This window comes from Melanotaenia boesemani, chromosome 24 (genome assembly GCF_017639745.1).
Source record: "Melanotaenia boesemani isolate fMelBoe1 chromosome 24, fMelBoe1.pri, whole genome shotgun sequence".
Lineage (NCBI taxonomy): Eukaryota > Metazoa > Chordata > Actinopteri > Atheriniformes > Melanotaeniidae > Melanotaenia > Melanotaenia boesemani.
In genome coordinates, this window is record NC_055705.1 from 8,551,432 (window position 1) to 8,571,407 (window position 19,976).

A 19,976-nucleotide genomic window follows, 5' to 3' on the forward strand; every position below is an offset into this window, starting at 1 on the left:
AATGGAGACTCATCAGACCAGCAATTCTCCATCTTCTATTGTCCAGTTTTGGTGAGTCTGTGTGAATTGTAGCCTATCGTTTCATCATCTGGTGCCAAGACAAATGTTTGTTTATACTGTTATTTTTTAGTCAGAGACAGTTCATTTTAAAGTAGGGTCAAGGGGTGGGACCCCATTTCTGTTTAGCTTGTGTGTGAGTAAAAGTGTGTGTGCTTAATTTGTTTTGTGTTATAGGCACGTTGACAAGTGACGTCACGCCCACTTGCTCTTTGACCCCGTTTCCAGTTGGAGGGCAAAAAGCCGGTGCCCTCCACTGTCAGAAGACGTGAAGTTGACAGCAAGTTACGCTAAATCTAAATCTCGCCCTGAAATATTATTAAATCAGTATGGTTAACACGTGTAGCGCTGTAGGCTGCACAAATAGACGAAAGAAGGACAGTCATGTCAGATTTAATAGGTTTCCAGTGGATGTAAAACGCCGAAAGCCGTGGATAACAGCCATGAGGAGAATGCGACTGGATATGAATTACCCTGCTTTGCATGTGCAGTGGGCAGACACTACGTAGCCTTTTAATTTTTCCAAGCAGATCCACACCTGATGCTTCCGTTTCTTGTCGGTTATGTTCTGCGATGGCATTACGGCACACTTTAAGAAACACACTACGTTCGTGCGATGTCACTTTCGCGATCATCTGCACAAAGATGATCTAAACTAGTAATACCTAAATCTATAGTTTTCATTATGTGAACAGATTTGGTCAAAATGACGATATACTTGTACACTACAACGTTTTGGTCATCACGAAAGCAGAGCTTTTTGCCCTCCAGCGTAGTGCGCATGCGCGGGATTACCGGACGTAAATAATAACATTCAACGTGCGTATAGGTGTGCTTGTGTTTTTGTTATTCAAACAGTTCTTATCAAGGCCGGCTTTACGCAGGGGCAAGAGGGGGCAGTGCCCCCTCAAACAAACATTCTGCCCCCTCAATCAAATGCGCCGAAATGGGCAAATCTCTCCAAACGCTCTCTCCCCGCTGTACTGAACTCTGTGTGTCGGAGCTTCACAGGATCCATTGTACTGTCTTCAACAAGTCCTTCCCACCACCACAGAAAACAACCAATCAGTGTTTAGTATGCAAATGAGTTGACATACAGCCTGATCTTGCGGTGTCATATTTCTTCCCCTCGTAGAGAGAGCGGCTGCTGAGCTCCAGCGGTAAAACTTATAGAGTAAAGCTCTGTTAAATGTGTTGTAGCGATACTGAATAAATACTTATAATAACAGACGTATTTATTGCATCTATTCTGTCAACTGGGGTTTGTTTCTGTTCTATTTAAACGTGTCTACGCCTGTTAGTAGGAGCAGTGATCAATCACGCACGGGCCATAGATGTGACTGCCTCCTCGGTACTAGACTGAGGGAAAACGAGCTGCGCATATGAGACCCCTCAAGCTCCGCCCAGCCTTTAGTTCAGCATGCTAGTTTGAAGAAAAAAATAACAGAAAGTTTCACTCTACATTCCCGCTGCTTTCAGCAGTTCAGCTCAGAGCTTCATGTATGCCTTGTTGGTTCTTAAAATTTTGATGAAGGATCATTTAGTTTTTACTCATTTTCATTTATTATTATCATTATTTCCCCCTGAAGATTCACTGCCTTATTTTGGTAGGGGGTTTAATTTTTTGCTCTGTTATTGTTGTGCTTGATAGTTATGATTCTTTAATCATTATGGTCTATATACAGACAGAAACAAACACACAGATAGTTGAGTTTATTGTTATTAGTTTCAAATTTATTCAAAATGCTTAGACATCTAATGGCTGTCCAATAGGGCAATTGTTATTTTGTTGGTTGTTAAAGCTTTGATAATGGATCATTCTTTTCTTTTTTCTTACTTCATTTTGTTATTGATATTTTCTGTTCCCCCCCTGAGGGATTGCCACCTTATTGTGGTCAGGGGGTTTGCGTGCCTCAGTGACTCTAAGAGCTATACCAGCAGGAGCTTTGGTTTCAGGTGGGACACCCAAGCTGGACAGGTTTTATAGTAGAGGCCTGACAAAGTGCAATCCATTTCTTTGAAGTTGGACTCCACTAACAGCACAGTTCCGTTAAAGAAACACTTAAAAAACAACAACAAGAAAATGCTGAAGTATGTACTCATAATGCCCCCTTCAAATTTATGCCTGCCCCCTCATGTATGCATTCCTAGAACCGGCCCTGGTTCTTATCATGTAAAGCACTTTGTGCTGCTCTTATGTATGAAAGGTGATTTATAAATAAAGTTTAATTTGATTTGATTTGACTCAGTTTCGTGTTCTTAGCTGACAGGAGGCACCCGGTGTGGTCTTCTGCTGCTGTAGCCCATCTGATTCAAAACTGGACGTGTTGTGTGTTCAGAGATGCTATTCTGCATACTTTGGTTGGAACCAGTGTTTATTTGACTTCCTGTTGCCTTTCTATCATCTCCAACCAGTCTGCCCATTCTCCTCTGACCTCTGACATCAACAAGACATTCTGGTCCAGACAACTGCTGCTCACTGGATATTTTCTCTTCTTCAGACCCTCTCTGTAAACCCTAGAGATGGATGTGTGTGAAAATTCCAGTAAATACTCAGACCAACAATCATGCCACGTTCAAAGCCACTTAAATCCCCTTTCTTCCTCATTGGCTGGCTAGCTTTGTGTTAGCAAGTAACTGAACCGGTGGGCCTGATAAAGTGACTGCTGAGTGTAAACAGCCAATTATAGAGCCACTGGCTTCGTCAGCAAATATTTACCAGCCAATTGTCTCAGATTAGTCCTGTAAGACCCCTTCAGCATCACTGGAAAGATTTTTTTGTTTCCATCCCTGCAGCAGGATCTGGTGGTTCATTTTCCAAATTGGGACAGGGAGGGAATTGTAGTAGTCCTTGAATGGGGTGTAACAGAGCATCTAATCATGTCTGATGGAGGAAAACAATGTGCTGGTATTTTTGGTAAAACCATCTTCATTGTGGCTTTGCTGAAGTCTCCTACTACAATGAAAGCAGCCTCCAGCTGTGAGCTGTCTGGTCTGTTTATAATACCATACAGCTGGTCCAGGACTGAGGCTTTATCTGCTTGTGGGGACGACACAAACAGCTGAGAACAGCACTGAACTGAATTGTGCAATAACAGCAAATAGTAAAAGTAAATCCCTCAATTAGGCTGAGTTAACCATTTGCTCTCGTTACTGCAACCATCATACAGTACAACCAGGAACAGGCAAACAGGGAGGAAACACAAACATTTCACTCGCTCATATTTCATTGCCCCGTTATGCAACAATACAGAGCAGTTGCCAGTTGTGGAGTTTTCAGAATATAGTTATATGAAGACCCCAGACTAATGCACGGGGGTTCACAAAGCTGGATTGATTTGAAACACCTTCAAAATTAGATAAGCCTTTCTTTCGTCATTTTTTTTTTCTTTTTATATTCTGAAGTATTTTAAAATAAAATTATAGAATTTTTTTCAGTTAAATGAGTTCTTGAATAAAAATATTTTAGAAAAAATCATTCTGGTTTTAGGACAGACCACAGTACAGAGACAGATCCAGTAGAACCAGGACAGAAAATCTCCATGTGTCCAACTTGAGGTCATTAAGAATCTTTAAAAGGTCTAAGTCCCACTTTTGATACAGTAGATCAGCAGATTTGATTGCAGAGACTGAGAAGTTTGGTGGGCCTCTCAGGTACTGATCAGGATTTGTTTGATTCTTATCTCACAGGTCAACCATTTTTATGTAAGTATGGATACATACTCCTCAAGGACCCATAAAATCCAGTGTGGGGTTCTCCAAGGATCAATTTTAGGCCCAATACTCTTTAATCTGTACATGTTGCCCCTTGGGGATGTCATCAGGGGGCAAGGCATTGGTTTTTACAGCTATGCTGATGATACGTAGCTTTACATCGTCATGTCTCCTGCTGACCTGGAGTCCAGGTAACGTCCTTTTAAACTCTGTTTTAGATATAAAGTCATGGATGACTTTCCTACAGCTCAACCAAAAACTGAAGTTTTTATTATCAGTCCTGGAGACAAAAGAAATAATTTTACTAAAATTACTTAAGTTTTAAAGCTTCTCAGTGTGTGTAAAATCTGGGTGTTCTTTTCGACTCTGAGCTGGACTTTATCCCACACATTAGAAATGGCTCGATGACAGGATTTTACCATTTTAAAAGCCTTGCACAGTTCGCCCATTTATCACTTTCGCCAGCATGAGGTGTTGATTAATGCATTTATTTCTAGTAGACTAGAACATTGTAATGCCCTGCTCTCTGGTCTTCCCATAAAACCTATTTCTAACCTACATGTACTCCAGAACTCAGCACCACGTGTACTGACGAGGACCAGAGGGCGGAAACACATCACGGCAGTTTTGAAATCGCTGCTGGCTCCCCATGTGTTTCAGGGTCGATTTGAAGTTCTTTTTTTAAAAAACAGTTTATAAATGTCTAAATGGTCTTGGGACTTCTTATTTATCTGACCTCCTTTTAAATTCCGAACCACTAAAGATCCTGAAGTCCTCTGGTACCGATCTTGTAGTTGTAGTTGATCTTGTAGTCAGGAATGCAACCTTCAGTAAAACCTCAGGGCTGCAGAGACTGTTGATGTTTATAAAAAGAGGCTCAAGCCCTTTTTAGCTTAGCTTATAGCTGAACTTTAATTTTAATTTGTCTCAGTCTATTTTACTAACATATGTTATCCTAATTTTTATAGATGTTTTTTTACTTAATATTTAATTACCTTTCTATTTATTTTACATGCCACCTATTTATGTGGCTCTATGTTTTATTTGTTACACAAACAGTTGTGTGTGTATGAGTGTATGTGAGAGAGATTATGATAAGGTGTGTGTTTATAAAATTGTTAATAGTTGTGTGTTTTTATGTAGAGCACAGGGGTACAAAGAGGCAATATAGTAGGTGATTATATAAAGGAGGAGGAAATTGGCACTATGACGGAACTGAATAGGTCGTAGTGACTTAAACCTGATTTTATTAAATATTAAATGTCGTTTCTCCACTCCTGATGTAGTGCTAAACATCAAATTAAAATGAGGATTTTTTTTAGCTTTACAGAGTGCTAAGACACTAAAACTGGTTTTAGATATCTGCCTTGATTAAAATGAAGCACAATGTGACAATGCTACTGCTTTCAACAAACAATGTTTGACAGGATCCTGCAGAGCGTTTGTTCTCTGAGCTGGAAGAACAAAGTTCTGTTTTGTTGTTATGTGGTGAGGAGGAGGAAAGATCCAAATGCAGGAAGATTAAGAGGCAGGAGGCAGACGGACAGTGGAAATATGTAAGAGAAAGAAAGTCACTGCTAGAGCAGGATAACTAAGTCAAACTAACCAATTAAAACACTAACTGGACATAATTCTACAAAACCAATGGGAGCATAGAGTATCTTCATTTTTTTATGTAACTGCATAACGTTAATAGTAATTTGATGCATTTTTGATAGTGTGTACTTTATACCAGCCTTTCTTAAACTGGGTTGCCGGACCCCATGGGGGTCCCAAACACCACTGAATGCTGTCTTGGCGGATGTGATTCAAAAAGGCTGAAAATCACTGCTTTATACAACAGAGCAAATGCAGTGCAGTATAAATGTTTTAACTGGACAGATTTTAACAGTGAAATTATAGAGAGCAGTTTGTACAACATTTTTGTTGTTGTTGTTGTTGTTTCCTGAAGATTCTTGTCATGACCCTGCCCCCATGACATTGGCCAATGGTGAATCTGCCAATCCTGGTGTTCTCTGGCAACAATGTTGGGCTGTGAATTTATGGACGTCATGCCCTCATGGACTCTGTTTTTTACAGTTCAAGCAGAAATATGCATATTGGTGGGCTGGTCGGAAGTCATTTTGTAGGGCTCTGCCAGTGCTCCCCCTGTTCCTCTTTGCACAAGTTAGCAGATAGCAGCCCTGCTGCTGGGTTGTTGTCCTCCTATAGCCCTCTCCACATCTCCTGGAAAACAGGGAAATGATCTGTGGCCACCACCTGCAGGACCATTCCTTTATAAGTCTTGGTAATTGCCTCATTTCCACCTTTTGTTTGTTCCATTTCTACACATCAGGTGAAATTGATTCACAATCAGTGTTACTTCCTAACTTGACAGATTGGTATCTCAGAAGTGGGACGGTGCTAATGATTGTGCAGTGTAGTTTGTGGGACTCTTAAATGACACTAATGGACTTTTTGTCTCTTGGTGTGAATGGTCTGAATTGTGATTGCTTTTATGTATTGTAGTTTTGTTTTCTGTATAATTGTTTGCCTGTGTTGATGACCTTGAAAATGAGATGATGCATCTCAAGGGGTTATCCTTATAATAAATTTCTGACACAACAGTGTGCTACAATGATTTTCTGTCATCGTCTGTTGTGTTGAGCACCAGAGCTGCCAGAATGGCCTTTTACACATCAATCAACAATACCAAAGAGATCAAGAAACTCTTTTCCCATCTTTAAAACATTCAAATGTAATCCTTCACCTCAATGTAACCCTCCACTTCCATGGGTACTCAGTCATTTCTGCATCAATATTAGTACTTCTTAGTACTTTTTTGCAGATGATGTGGTTCTGTTGGCTTCCTCGGCCAAGATCTTCAGCACCAGGTTGGGAATTAGTCTCTGCCTCAAGCAGAGGTGTTTAAGGCTCTTGAGACCTTGCTTGTAAGTGATGCTAGGATGGAGCAAGAGACGGTTCGATGGGGTTTTATGAGCAGCAGTGAGGTCTCTGCACCAGTCAGTTGTGGTAAAGAGAGAGTTTAGATAAAAGGCAAAGCCTTCCATTTAATGGACTTTCTATGTTGCAATCCTCACTGATGTTCATGAGGTTTCTGGATCAAACAGACAGCTGAGGTGGTCCAGGATGCCTCCTGGCCACCTCCACTGGGAGGTTTTCAAGGCATGTCCTACTTTGCAGAGAGCTCAAGACCCAAGATTTGCTGAAGGGATTAGTTCTGGCTTGGGAATATCTTGATTTCCTCTAGGAGTGTCATGGTTTCTGGGTTCATGGCTTGGTCGTTATTTATTTCTGATTATCTTACATTTCTGATTTTTAAGTCCTCTGTCTTTTTTCCTGTTTTATTTTGTATTTTCCATTTTGTTTGCTTTACTTCCTGCTCCCTGCTTCATGTTGTTCTTGTTCGTAAATTAGTCCCTTAGTATTTAAGCTCCTGGTTGTCCTTTGCCAGTTCATCATGCTGTGTACTTGAGTTTAGTTGGTTGGTCTCAGTGCTGCCTTTAGTGCTATTATCTCATGCTTCTTTTTCTGACATCCACCTCTGTATCCGTGAGTCCTTGCATTTGACCAATCTCCTCATCTCCAGCTGCTGCAATGCTTGACAAGGACGAGCTGGAGAGTCTCACTGGGGAGAGAACTGTTTGGGTCTGACTAATCCGACCTCAGATAAGCAGAAGAAAATGGATGGATGGGCAGTCCAGTACTGACTCATCTGATATTGGATCAATCAAAAAGGGCACATCATTAGCATACTTATATAATTTGCTATTTGCTACCACTCATTATTGAATACTTTTGGGTCTGCACCCAGCAATTTAAACTCAATCATATGGGCCTTTGCTCCTTTTCAACCACTGCGCTTCTCTCCGGAACGCCATGTGGTACAGCCATCCTCTGTTTCAAGGTCTCTGTCTGGTTTGTTCTCATTTGAGTTTCCAGGATGGCATCAGACAGCAGAACAACTGCATCCACCTCTAACATCACAAATCTCCAACACCTCTAAAGGCCCATTTAAGCTCCCTTACGTACATAATAGGTAAGTCAGTTTCAAGTGTTGGCATACATCGTCTCCCTCATACTTCCATGCACATTGCCATGGTTATAAAGTCAATTCGTCCAAGTGGGCAGTGCCGAGGTCAGTGTTCACTCTCACGTTCTGATGTTAGTTTAAGACACCGGTTGTTGGTGATAATGCACCACTATAAAGATGTTTGCAACCACCCAACACTCACAAAGCCTTTCTTCAAAAGCTCTCACCATCTCTACAGTCGTCTTCTTCTTCTCTGGTTTGTTTCTTTCGCTGGTTGCATGTCAGCTATACTGCTCAACACTGACCCCGCTGTTTCCGGTCGCATTGCTGCGTCTAGTGATGGATCCACAAGGCCCCTGAAAACACACCAATTGCAAGTGTAAACGATGCAGGAGACGGATGAAAGTGTCCATCCGTCTGAGTAATCATGGGCCTTAACACTGTCACTACTATTCGCTGGTTGCTGCTCCATCATTTGCAAGTTGTTCAGAATTAAGTCGCTCGTCTTCTGACAGGGAGAAAACGATGTGAGCATATTACTCCAGTGCTGGCTTCCTGTACAGTACAGGATCCAGTATAAGATTTTATTACATGTTTTTAAAAGTCTTAATAGCACAGCACCACCTTATTTACCAGAGCTTTTAATGGTTCACAGTCCTGTCAGAGCACTGAGATCAACAACCCAGCTGTTCTTCACAGTTCCTAGAAGCAGTTTCAGAGAGAGGTGACAAAGCTTTTTCTGTCACTGCTTCCAAACTCTGGAACAGTTTATTAGATCAGTACAGAGCATTGAGCTTTTTAAATCATTATTAAAAACATGCCTTTTTTCACTGGTTTTTCCTCCAGCATTTAATTGAGTTTTTTTTATTGTATTTATGTTCTTATGTGTTTTATGTTATTTTAATGTAATTTTATATTATTTAATTCTTGTGTTTTGCTTTATGCAATATATTGGTTTATTTTATTTTATTTTAATGATGGCCTATGCATTTTATCTGCTTTGCTTTGTACAGCATTTTGGTCAACTGAGGTTGCTTTAAATGTGTTTTATAAATAAATTTGACTTGACACTTGACTTTTTCACTTTTAGCCACTTTGCATAAGAACATCTGCTAAATGTTAATGCACTTTTGCTAAAACTCACAATAAAATGTGAGGAATATTTGATGCTGTTCTAGCATCTGTGTTAGTTTATGTCCCAAATGTGATCATTTTGCATCAAGATGAGTGCTTTTGGCAAATGATCATTCATCTATGATTAGATTTTAATATAAAGAATATATTTCATAGATTCTCAATCTAGATAATGTTTTATACTGTATATAAAAGTGTGTTCCATTAGTAGTGTTGCTGATTCAGAAATGCCAGAAGCTGGCATCCCAAATCAGCCTGTACTTGCTGACAGCTCGTTCCTCCCACAACAAATGATTGCTCGCTCATGCTGCATCCACAATCTGCCATTCCTGAGCAGAAACATTTTACACTGACAGACACTGCACTAGTTTTGACAAATATTTATTTTGCAAACTGCAAAAAATTTTTACTGCTCAATATTGGACCTGAAAGACAACCTTAGGGTCACAAACACCAGTGAGAGCAATGATAACACGGTGTATCCATGGTAAAAACTAGCTAGCTCTGGTGTAAATGTCTTTTTCTTGTTGGTTAATAAAAGTTAATAAGACTTTTTGGTAAAGATTCTGCAATATTTAAAATTATTAAGAGTTAACATGTGAAAAAAAAATCAACTGGTTAAAGAGGAGATGCTGCAAATGTAAGACTGGTAGGGAGAAAATTTAAAGACGTCATCTGAGATGCTGGTATTTACTCTGACATGTCTGTGGACAGAGCAGTTTGAGGAAAAACAGATACTATAACTCAACCTGTTAAGTTGCTTAACACACAGAGATGGATGGATGGATGGATGGATGGATGGATGGATGGATGGATGGATGGATGGATAGATAGATAGATAGATAGATAGATAGATAGATAGATAGATAGATAGATAGATAGATAGATAGATAGATAGATAGATAGATAGATAGATAGATGGATAGACAGATAGATGGATAGACAGATAGATAGATATAAACTTTATTAATCACCAAAGGAGAAATTCAGGTGTCCGGCAGCAAACACAATCACAAGACCAAGAAGACACATAAGCAAGTATAAAAAAATTAAAATGCACAGTTAAAATGTAGCTCAGTTCAGACATATCTGTTAAACAGCCTAATAGCTGAAGGGATGAACAACTTTTTAAATCGTTCTGTTCTGTAGCGCAGCAAGAGGAGCCTGTTGCTACGGTTACTCCGCTGGTTTGTCATTGTGACATGCAGTGGATGTTTGGGATTGCTCAGGATGCCCTGCATTAGCGCCATCATCCTCCTCCCACAGAGTCCACTTTCCTCCCCATCACAGAAAACATTTATCAATCAGCCTGGCCCTACAATTACCGTCCCTTGTGGTCATACTGCCGCCCCAACGGACAATCCCAAAGAAGACAGCACTCGCCGCAACAGACCGATAGAAAATGTGTAACATTTCACTACTCACATCAAAAGCCCTTAGCCTCCTCAGGAAAAACAGCCTGCTCTGTCCCTTCTTATACACGGCACGTGCCTGTGCAGACCAATCCAGTTTTTGACCCAGGTACCCCACTCTTCACACATGCCACAATAGCGGTGTCGTCAGAATACTTCTGAACGTGGCACGCTGGATGGTATCAAAGGCGCTCGTAAAGTCAAAGAACATCAGCCTCACATGACCCCATGCTCCGTCCAAGAAGGAAAGAGACCAGTGGAGCATATAGAGGACTGCATCATCCACCCCCATGTTCTCCTGATAGGCAAATTGTAGAGGGTCTAGCACCCACTCTACTTGGGGTTTGAGCCGTCGGAGTAGTAGTCTCTCCAAAGTCTTCATTATAACAGATGTGAGGGCCACTGGTTTGTAGTCCTTTAGCCCTGCAGGCCTTGCCACCTTGGGCACAGGGACAAGACACGAGGTTTTCCACTGGGCAGTGACACATCCAGACTGAAGACTACGGTTAAAGAGGGTCTGTAAAGGCTCGGCCAATTCTGATGCACATTCCTTTAGCAGCCGTGGTGATATACCATCAGGGTATATACCCTGGGCTTTTATACCGCCACCTTCTAGCATTTAGCTTAGCTCCAGCCCGAGATCCGCGGAAAGACCTCCTGATCTCTGACGGGATCGGATGTATAATCCCACTCGATTTTTGTTGTAAGTGAAGGAGCTCTTCCCTTGAGTATTTAAATAAGGACATCTCCACTAAAACATGAAAAAAAACAAGACACATTCACAGAGCCACACGGACTAGCTGCCACTGAAGTTGGCGCATGCTCAGTCGGAGAGATGAAAAATTTGTCATGTAGCTAATCAGCTGATCTACTGGGATTTTCACACCCAACCATCACTAGGGTTTACAGAGAATGGTCTGAAGAAGAGAAAATATCCAGTGAGCAGCAGTTGTCTGGACCAGGATGTCTTTTTGATGTCAGAGGTCAGAGGAGAATGGGCAGACTGGTTGGAGATGATAGAAAGGCAACAGGAAGTCCAATAAGCACTGGTTCCTACCAAAGTCTGCAGAACAGCATCTCTGAACACACAACACGTCCAACTTTGAAGCAGATGGGCTACAGCAGCAGAAGACCACACCGGGTGCCTCCTGTCAGCTAAGAACAGGAAACATGGAGAAACCCTGCAGAGAAGCCTATTATTCCTCTAAAAGAATTCAAACACAACATCCAGGCCAAAATCAAAGCTGTTGCTGCAGCAACAGGCAGGAAGGAATGCTGGCAGAAAATTACTGACTCTGTTAATTCGTAAATTTCTGAGATTATACAATATTAATTCATAGGACAATCTAAACGGCACTCTGATAGCTCAGTTTCACCTTATTAGGTCCCAGACTTTTCAGGCAAAAAGCTTCCTCAGTTCCTTCCTTCCTTTTATATTTTACATTCAGCTCTTTATAGGCTCAGCACCCGTGTTAGTGTGTTTGTGTTGGAATATTAATTCCTCACCATGATGGCACGAGTAGTTGTTCGTTCCATTAATTCATAGTTCTGCAGTTCTGCCATGTGTGAGCATTATTATTAACTTTTTTATTTCAGACGCAACCCTAACAACCCTACAAAAACATACTTTAAAGCAGTCAATGACAAGGTTTTATTTCTTCACATCAGCTATGTTTACATGGACAAATTTTTCATCTCTCTGATTTCACTCAATCATCTAAGAATGAGCGGCCATTTTCCAAGAGAACTGACGCTTTTATGCTTGTTTATCTTATATCCAGAACATAACCTGCCCCAAAGCAGGTTAGCTGTTAAGTTACTATCATGATTTACCCTGTAAGAAGTGAACCATTGTGGTAGGATAGAATACCTGGGGTTAACCCCGAAGTTTCCTCGAAAAGAGAAAATCCAGCTTATGGTGTAACCTGTTTGCATGGATTTGTGTGGCATTTGACATGGCATTCAGCCATTTCATTCAGCTGTGTTGGAGAAGGAATGCATCAAAGGTTGCAGGATAGTAGATCTACAGGACCGGACCTGGGCACCCCTGTGTTAAGAGGTGTAGTTTCAAATATAAGCACTTTTATTTTGAAAAATCGCCGTTTAACAATAAAAAATAAATAAAACTTACTGAACAAGATCTCACCTCTACTCTGTTCAAGAAGAAAAGAAGAGTTAAAAATATAGAAAACACAGAACTACCGATAGAGTAAAAGCACTATATTAACTAAAAACTAAACAAACATGATCGTGTTCCTCTCATGCAACACATACTCAAAGTACACTAAGTAAACAAAAAATCCCAAGTAGAGGCTCACAACTAAAATAAAATAATCCATTAAAACACCACCAGAGGCAGCAACTCACTAAAGAGGGGAAAGCCAAAGAGTTCATAAAAACAATTAAAAACCAAAAAGTATGCAAATAAATAAATAAACCAACAGGAGCATGGTGATCTGTCCTGCTGAATTAGTATACTCAGTCATGATAAAAGTTCTCAGTGAGGACCAGAAACAGAAAAAACAACCAACATGTACTGGGAGCTCAGTGGTTTCTGGTGAACCTGCCCCACACCTGCCTCATCTGTGTGGCAGACTGAATGCTAATGGCTGAGACGGCCTAAAGAACCAGACGTGCTACATACCAGGTAACACGGAGGAGAGCTGTGATTAGTCAAAGTTGCATTAAAGCTAAAGGGATTGGACAAAATTGCAAGAACAAGCAGAATTATGTAAGTTTTTGTTATATTTTTTTTACAAAAAAGAGCTTTAAGAATCATCTACAGAAGTAAATAAAAAGATCCATCAAATTTGTTATTTATTCAGTTAGTTTTTAAAGTTTGTTGAGTTAGTGGATTACCTTTTTACAAATTATAGATAAAGCACATAATAACAATTACCATCAAATATTAAGAAGTGGATATAACTTAAAGAGACATTGTACAATTATTCCTTCCATCTAATGCTGGAATTATGCATTGCATGCTAACGTATAGCGCATGCTAGCATCTCACCTTCAAACACGTATTGCAACAACAGTAGCAGTCACGTCTCAAAAAGCCTCAACAACACCGATAAAAGCACGCCAACCAATAGTTCATGGAGGTTCATGATTTCAAAAAAACTGCTAACTCATTTCATCAAACTCTCAGACATGGTTCCTCTGTGTTTAGGAGGAAGAATGGTTCTCACAGGGGGAACGATCTGGACAGGGGAACGGGCGTCGACACAACACCGGCTTTTTTTTCCCAGTAAAACCAGCTTATAAAGCCTTTCCACCAGCTTTAAGTCCATTGACTATGAAAACGACTGAAACGACTGGGCACATGGGCTGTGGGTGGGCGGAAAGGAGCCACCGAGGTGGCCCTTCCTCCATCCCCTCCCTTTGTGACCTCTCTCCCCCCGATTTTATTTACATGTTAGACACTACCACATTTAACAGTACTGCACTACACACATAACACACACTCACACACACTGAGGGAGTCCTGAGGGGGTCCTGCTGGCTGGCAGCAGTGGGACCCATCACCATCTCGTGGCTCCTTCCAGTTTTTAATTGCATTATAAATAGCCGATACTCATGCACACACAACTCAGGCTGGGGGGCAGAGGGGCCGGGGTCTTCCTACGCCCTCGTGTCCCGGGATGCACTCGGGGCTGCGGGGGGTGACTCCCTGGGCTGCCCCTGGAGGGGGGGGGGGGGGGGGGGGCCTTTGGGTAAGGGTTGGGGTAAAGAGGGTTTTTTTTTTTTTTTTTTTTTTTTTTTTTGGGGGGGGGGGGGGGACCTGCGGACATGTTCTTGTCCCTGGGGTGCCTAGCCTTGGTGTTGGATTGGCGTGGCCCACGGTGGTTTTGCCTGGGGTGGTCAGGCCCCGTCGGGTTCCTGGGTGGGGCTTTGCTGGGGGGAAAGGGTGGCCCTTGGGCCTGTGGGGCGCCTGCCCTCCTTGCGGCCCGCGCCGCAGCGCCCGGCGCCCGCTGGGCCTGCTCGCCATCGCCCTGGGCTGCCCGGTGCCCCTGCCCCGTCGCGCCGGGGGTTCCGGTCTGGGGACCCCTCTGCTCTGGTCCAGGTGGGCCACTGCTCTGTCTGCTTTGGCTGTCCCGGGCTTGGTACTCTGTGGATCTGCTTGGCCTTTGGGGCCTCGGGCTCCCCCCGTCCCCCGCTGATGCTTCGGGGTGCGGCGTGATCGCGGCCCCCTTGCGGGTACACATTTCCTCCCTGTTGCATGGCCACACATGCATGTTAACACGTGCATGCTCACAAACGTGCTCGTCTCTCCATCCGCTTCTCACTAGATGTAGCTGATGTTTGTGTGTTGGTACGTTCATCTGCAGGTACGTTTGATGACTATTGTAATTTTTTATATTATCATCATTCTATCTTTCTTTCGGTATCATGTAGTACTGTGGTAGTTTATGTTGTTGTTTTTTTTTTTTGTGATATGTTCTGGGCAGCATAGACAACTGTTATTTCCACATTTTAATCCTGTCCTTTTCTCCCTTTTTTTTTTTTTTTTTTTTTCTCTCTCTCTCTCTTCCTCTATCTCCCTGTCAGGTTCAGCACTGACATATAAGACTAAAGAAAATAAGATTACAATAAAAATAATAAAAATATCAAGGGCAGCCATGTATATAACATGTCTCCCTTGGTAGAGCAAATCTGTCAAGCAAAATATGGCACACAGACCACCGTTCTGTATGTTAGGATGCTGGACAGGACAGGGTTAAAAAAAAAAAAGAAAACGACTGAAACCACAAGGCGGGTGTATTTTAGCAGAAGCTACTGTTATGTTGCCCATGGTAACACATACATACAGATGTTAATTCTGGTCAGTGAACAACAGATAATGTTACACAATGTCCCTTTAAAAATGAACAGAGATCTTTAAAAAAAACAGATTTTGAGCTCAGCTGCTGGAAGGAAGTGTCTCTGTAAAATGAGTTAGTTTATGGAATAATCTGGACAGAGATGTGAAAAGAGCTGAATTAATTTAGATTTTATAAAAGATGGTTAATTTATTGAATAAATATATGTGTTAATGGTTCTGATTATGTGTTTGTTCAGGGTGATATGAGCGTGGTCAGAGGTGTGAGGCTATATGTGAGCCTTTTTTTAAATAATTTTTTATTTTATGCTTGTTTGTTTTCATTTTTGTGTATATACTAGGATTAAATTGTCATGTAAAAAGGGGCAGTTTATATAAGATTATTTTCTTCTTCCTGCATCTTGTCATTCTTATCTTCTGTTGTTATTTTTCTTTCTTTCTTTTTGGTTGGATTGTATCAAGAATTAATTAAATAGAATACACTGAAATTTATGCAGGAATTTTTGGATTTATGCTAATTGTTGCTACTGCTATGGAAAAACGTTGCCTGGTCTGATGACATTCAGATGCTAGGATCAGAATTTGGTGGAAACATCATGAAAACATGGATCCATCCCATCGAACTGACTGAACATGCAGACTCTACACCTCACAGCTAAACTGGAACACACAGAGGTGTTTGCATTAATAATGTGATGTTCTGTTGGTGTTGCAGTGTTTCCCACAACGGACTATTTTATGTCTTATGTATAACTGAAGCAACAATAAGCCTTTACACATTAAATTGTCCAGGGTCACATTTACAGCAAAGCTAAATGATATCTTACTAAAGTATTTCATGTGATGTGTATGTGGGCGTTGCAGAGGTGCAAAGAGCTCATTTAAGGCAGCACAGTTCCTTTGCTTTATAGCACATTACCTTAATGCTCTACGGAGCGAAGAATGCATCCGTTCAATAAGAAACTAAAGGTTATGTTCCACTCAGAAACACCATATTAAAGAATGTTTTGTGACAAATTGTGTTTGGCTGAAAGCATGGGGTGGAAAGTGTATAACACTCGAGTCTGACCACAGATTGTCCTTCAAATAGCTGTGACATGAGCCCAGGCCCTGGTGTGTGTGTGGACTGGTGAGTGAATGCACTGCATTATGAATGGTTATGTCTCACTGCAGTTTGGTCTGTGGGGTTTTGTTTTATGGCTCTGAGTGCTGCAGATCATATTTATTGTGAGCAATCACCACGTGGAAATGTCTGAACAGAAGAGGTTTAGCTGGTTGGAAAATCCATCAGCTGCAGATTCTGCACCGAGTCCTGACCATGGGGGGGTTGTCATGTGGACGCGGTTGGATGGATGTAAACAGCAGGATTCTCACAAGAGGGATCATTTGGTTTGACCAAGCTTCAAATTATTCGTATGTTACTACATCACAAACGTTGTGACTACATAGATTATAAAACCCAACTCAAGATAAACACACACTGGTCACATTATTAGGTACGCCTTGCAAGTATCCAGTTTGACCCGCGTTTACCTTCAGAGCTGCTTCACCTCCAACCAGTCTGCCCATTCTCCTCTGACCTGACGTCAACAAGACATGCTGGTCCAGACAACTGCTGCTCGATGGATTTTTTCTCTTCTTCAGACCATTCTCTGTAAACCCTAGAGAACTAACTGTTTTTTTTTTTATTTATTCTTAATATATTCAAACAAAACATATAAATGATAAACAGAAAAAAAAGAATAAAAAGGAGGAGAAAGAAAGAAAATCTGATATAAACTGCCCCCTTTTTACATGAACATTTATTCTAAATACATACAAAAAAGCATAAAAAATAAATAAATAAGGCTAGTATTGCCTCTCACCATGTCTTCATCAGCTTGGTAATGGTTTGTTTTAATCGGATTATAACTGGGCCACAATGAATTGGGTTGAACTGGACTGTGTGTGTAAAAGTGCCTTGAGATGGGAAGTGGTGCTTTACAAATAAAGCTAAATTAAATCACGACACACAGTAAACATGGAAAATTAAGAAACACTTGTTCATTTGAACAAATATTAAAGTAGCTCAAATACTAAAATAATACTTTTTAAAAAACGAGTTCAAATTTCTTGTAATGTGTGTTTGATGTATTTTCACCAGCTCATCTGAAGTTCTGTGTGTTTGGCTGGAATAGTGTAATTAAATTGCCATATTCACCTCTTTCTCTTTCCCGTCCTTGTGGCTGCAGCTACTTATCCAATGGAATTGCAATCCTGTGAAAAGGCGATTAATCTTGCTGATAAAAGACGCAGCGATGAAGATCTGACTTTGTAATTTCTAATTACTGGAGTGTAAATATGTGAAATAATATAACAGGAGTCGGCCGTTTCTCCCTGCTAAACCTAATGAGGCAGATGTTTGTCAGACTGCTTCATAGTATCCTGGTAAGCTGAAATTAAAACAGTGACATCAGCTTCTTATCACTTGGCTGCACATCAACAGTATTCTGTACCGAACAGTTTACTGGCAACCAGAGGGAGTAATCAGCCCCAAATGTTGCCTTTGTTTGGCAGCATTGACATTACACTCTGTCATCACTCAAATTGAATTTGCAAGCATGAAAATGTAATTTGAAAACATCAACAGGTCTGCTCTAAGGCAAAAATCATGAGTGTCAAGTCTGAGCTCTGCCAACAAGCTAAACTTGTTGTAGCTTCTCCATTTAAATAGCAGAAGCTGGCATCCATACATGGTGCTTTCTGGGTTATGTGCAGATTTTCTTAACTGCTGATACAATGAAATTCTCACCAATTCAAATAAATCTCATTTGGATGTGTTAAAGCTGAAGATAAACACTTTTAATTTGTTTCACCGGAGCAGGTCCAGAAAAGGGATTTTCATACATTGTGTCACTCGAGACTTAATCTCAGCTGCAGGAGATGCTGAAGGTTGTTGCATAAAACCCCTAAAATGTTTTTATATTCCTTTTTTATTTTTGTTTTTTAAGGAAAAAAAACACATCCTCTGCTTTGTGAATGTTGAGGTAATTGTTAGCCGTGTCCCAGTTCAGATGCTGCCTCATGTTTTTACTCACCGGCCACTTTAAGTCCACCTTCTTAGTACCAGGTTGGACCCAGTTTTACTTCCAGAACCACCATTATTCTCGGTGTCATAAATTCAACCAGGTGGTGGAAACATTCCTCAGAGGTTTTACTCCATATTGACATGACAGCATCACACAGTTGCTGCAGGTTTGTCGGCTGCATCCACGATGAGAATCTCCTGTTCCACCACATCCCAAAGCTGCTCTACTGGACTGAGATCTGATGGCTGTGGAAGGCGTTGGAGTCCAGTGAACTCATTGTCATGTTCAAGAAAGCAGCTGGAGATGATCCAATACACTACCAGTCACTGAAGAAATAAAATGTATTATAAAATGTAATATATATACCTAAATTGTATTTACTAAGTTTGCCCCAGTGATAAACAGGAAAAGAAAATATTGCAGCTATATTTTTATAGAATAAATACACTATTAAAAACATCAACATTAGCCGTCGAATCAATTTATGGCACAACACCGGCCGTTGCTTCCCCACTGGAATTGAAATAAGAAAAGGAATGGAGTTAGCAAACACCCGCCAAAAAAACCAATATGGCAAAAAATGATTTAAAACGCAAAGTTAGAAGTAATGACGTGTCTGTTAGGTTGGTAGAACTGGTTAGAAAAGGCGGACATACTAATAAACTTCACGAGAGTCGAGTGCGACGGTGTCAACACAGTGTATGCCGTTTATAAAACATGTTTATGTTTAGTTAATGACATTTAGAAATGAGTGAAATACAACTTTATATGTTCTGTTTGGGTTTATTCAACTTTGGTGGACATGGTGTAAACCACGTACTGTTTTATTGTTGTTCCCTTTTTTATATTGTAACTAACCTCCGAAAAAAAAAAAAGAAAAAAAAAGAAAAGGAAAAGCTAGAAACAGTTACCAGCTGGTTAAAAAAAGAAGGGTGAGAACATTAATTAAGTTTAAAGTATTCCCTAAAGACTAAATAAATTTTAAAAAAGTGGGAGCGGGAGCCATTCTAAACGGGAGTGGGATGGGACAGGAGTGAAAATCCACTCCCGTGTCACCCTCTAACGCAGACACTGCGTGAGTATAAATTCACCTTTAGTTACCAAAAAGGGTTCCGAAGTTGTCTTACTCCATCTAACTTGCATTGTTTGGTGCACGTACCAAAACTGAAAAGCCTGAACAAGGTGTAGGGGACCCCTCGTAATTGTAATTTTGTAAACAATTTGCCATCATTGATATGATCAAAGGCTTTGGAGGCATCTAAGAAGCACATAAACATAGTAGAATTCTGCCCTCTGTACCTATTTACAGCCTCTTTTAGAGCGTAAATGCACACGTCTATGCCATGTTTACTTTTAAAACCAAACTGTTCATCAGTGGTGTTAATATACTCCTTAAATAATCATTACTAGCACCTTAGATAATACACTGGCTAAAGCAATAGGCCTATAATTTTCAATACTGGATGTCTTACCTGTTTTATCTTTAATTACGGGAAACAGCTGGACGGACAACTTAGAGCAAAGTACCGAGCATTAATATTCCAGAAAAACATAAAGCATCTGATCAGGCCCACATGATTTACTTAGAGCTAGTTCTTCGGCGACACAGCTGACTTCATCAGTCTTAATAACCACTTTGTTATGGGAAGTAACACCAATCCTAAAGAGCTCAATTTTAACACAGTTAAACAGATCACTGCATTGTTTTCTCCAAAGCTCAGCATCATTTGCAGCCC

General features: G+C 40.8%; 1 long non-coding RNA gene across 1 annotated transcript; it reads left to right on the forward strand.

Moving 5' to 3' along the window:
- Positions 1–747: 747 nt before the first annotated feature.
- Positions 748–18,675, forward strand: LOC121635442. The gene is made up of 3 exons (XR_006009461.1): positions 748–886; positions 4,624–4,626; positions 18,664–18,675. It is a non-coding gene; the product is annotated as an uncharacterized LOC121635442 (long non-coding RNA).
- Positions 18,676–19,976: the final 1,301 nt, after the last annotated feature.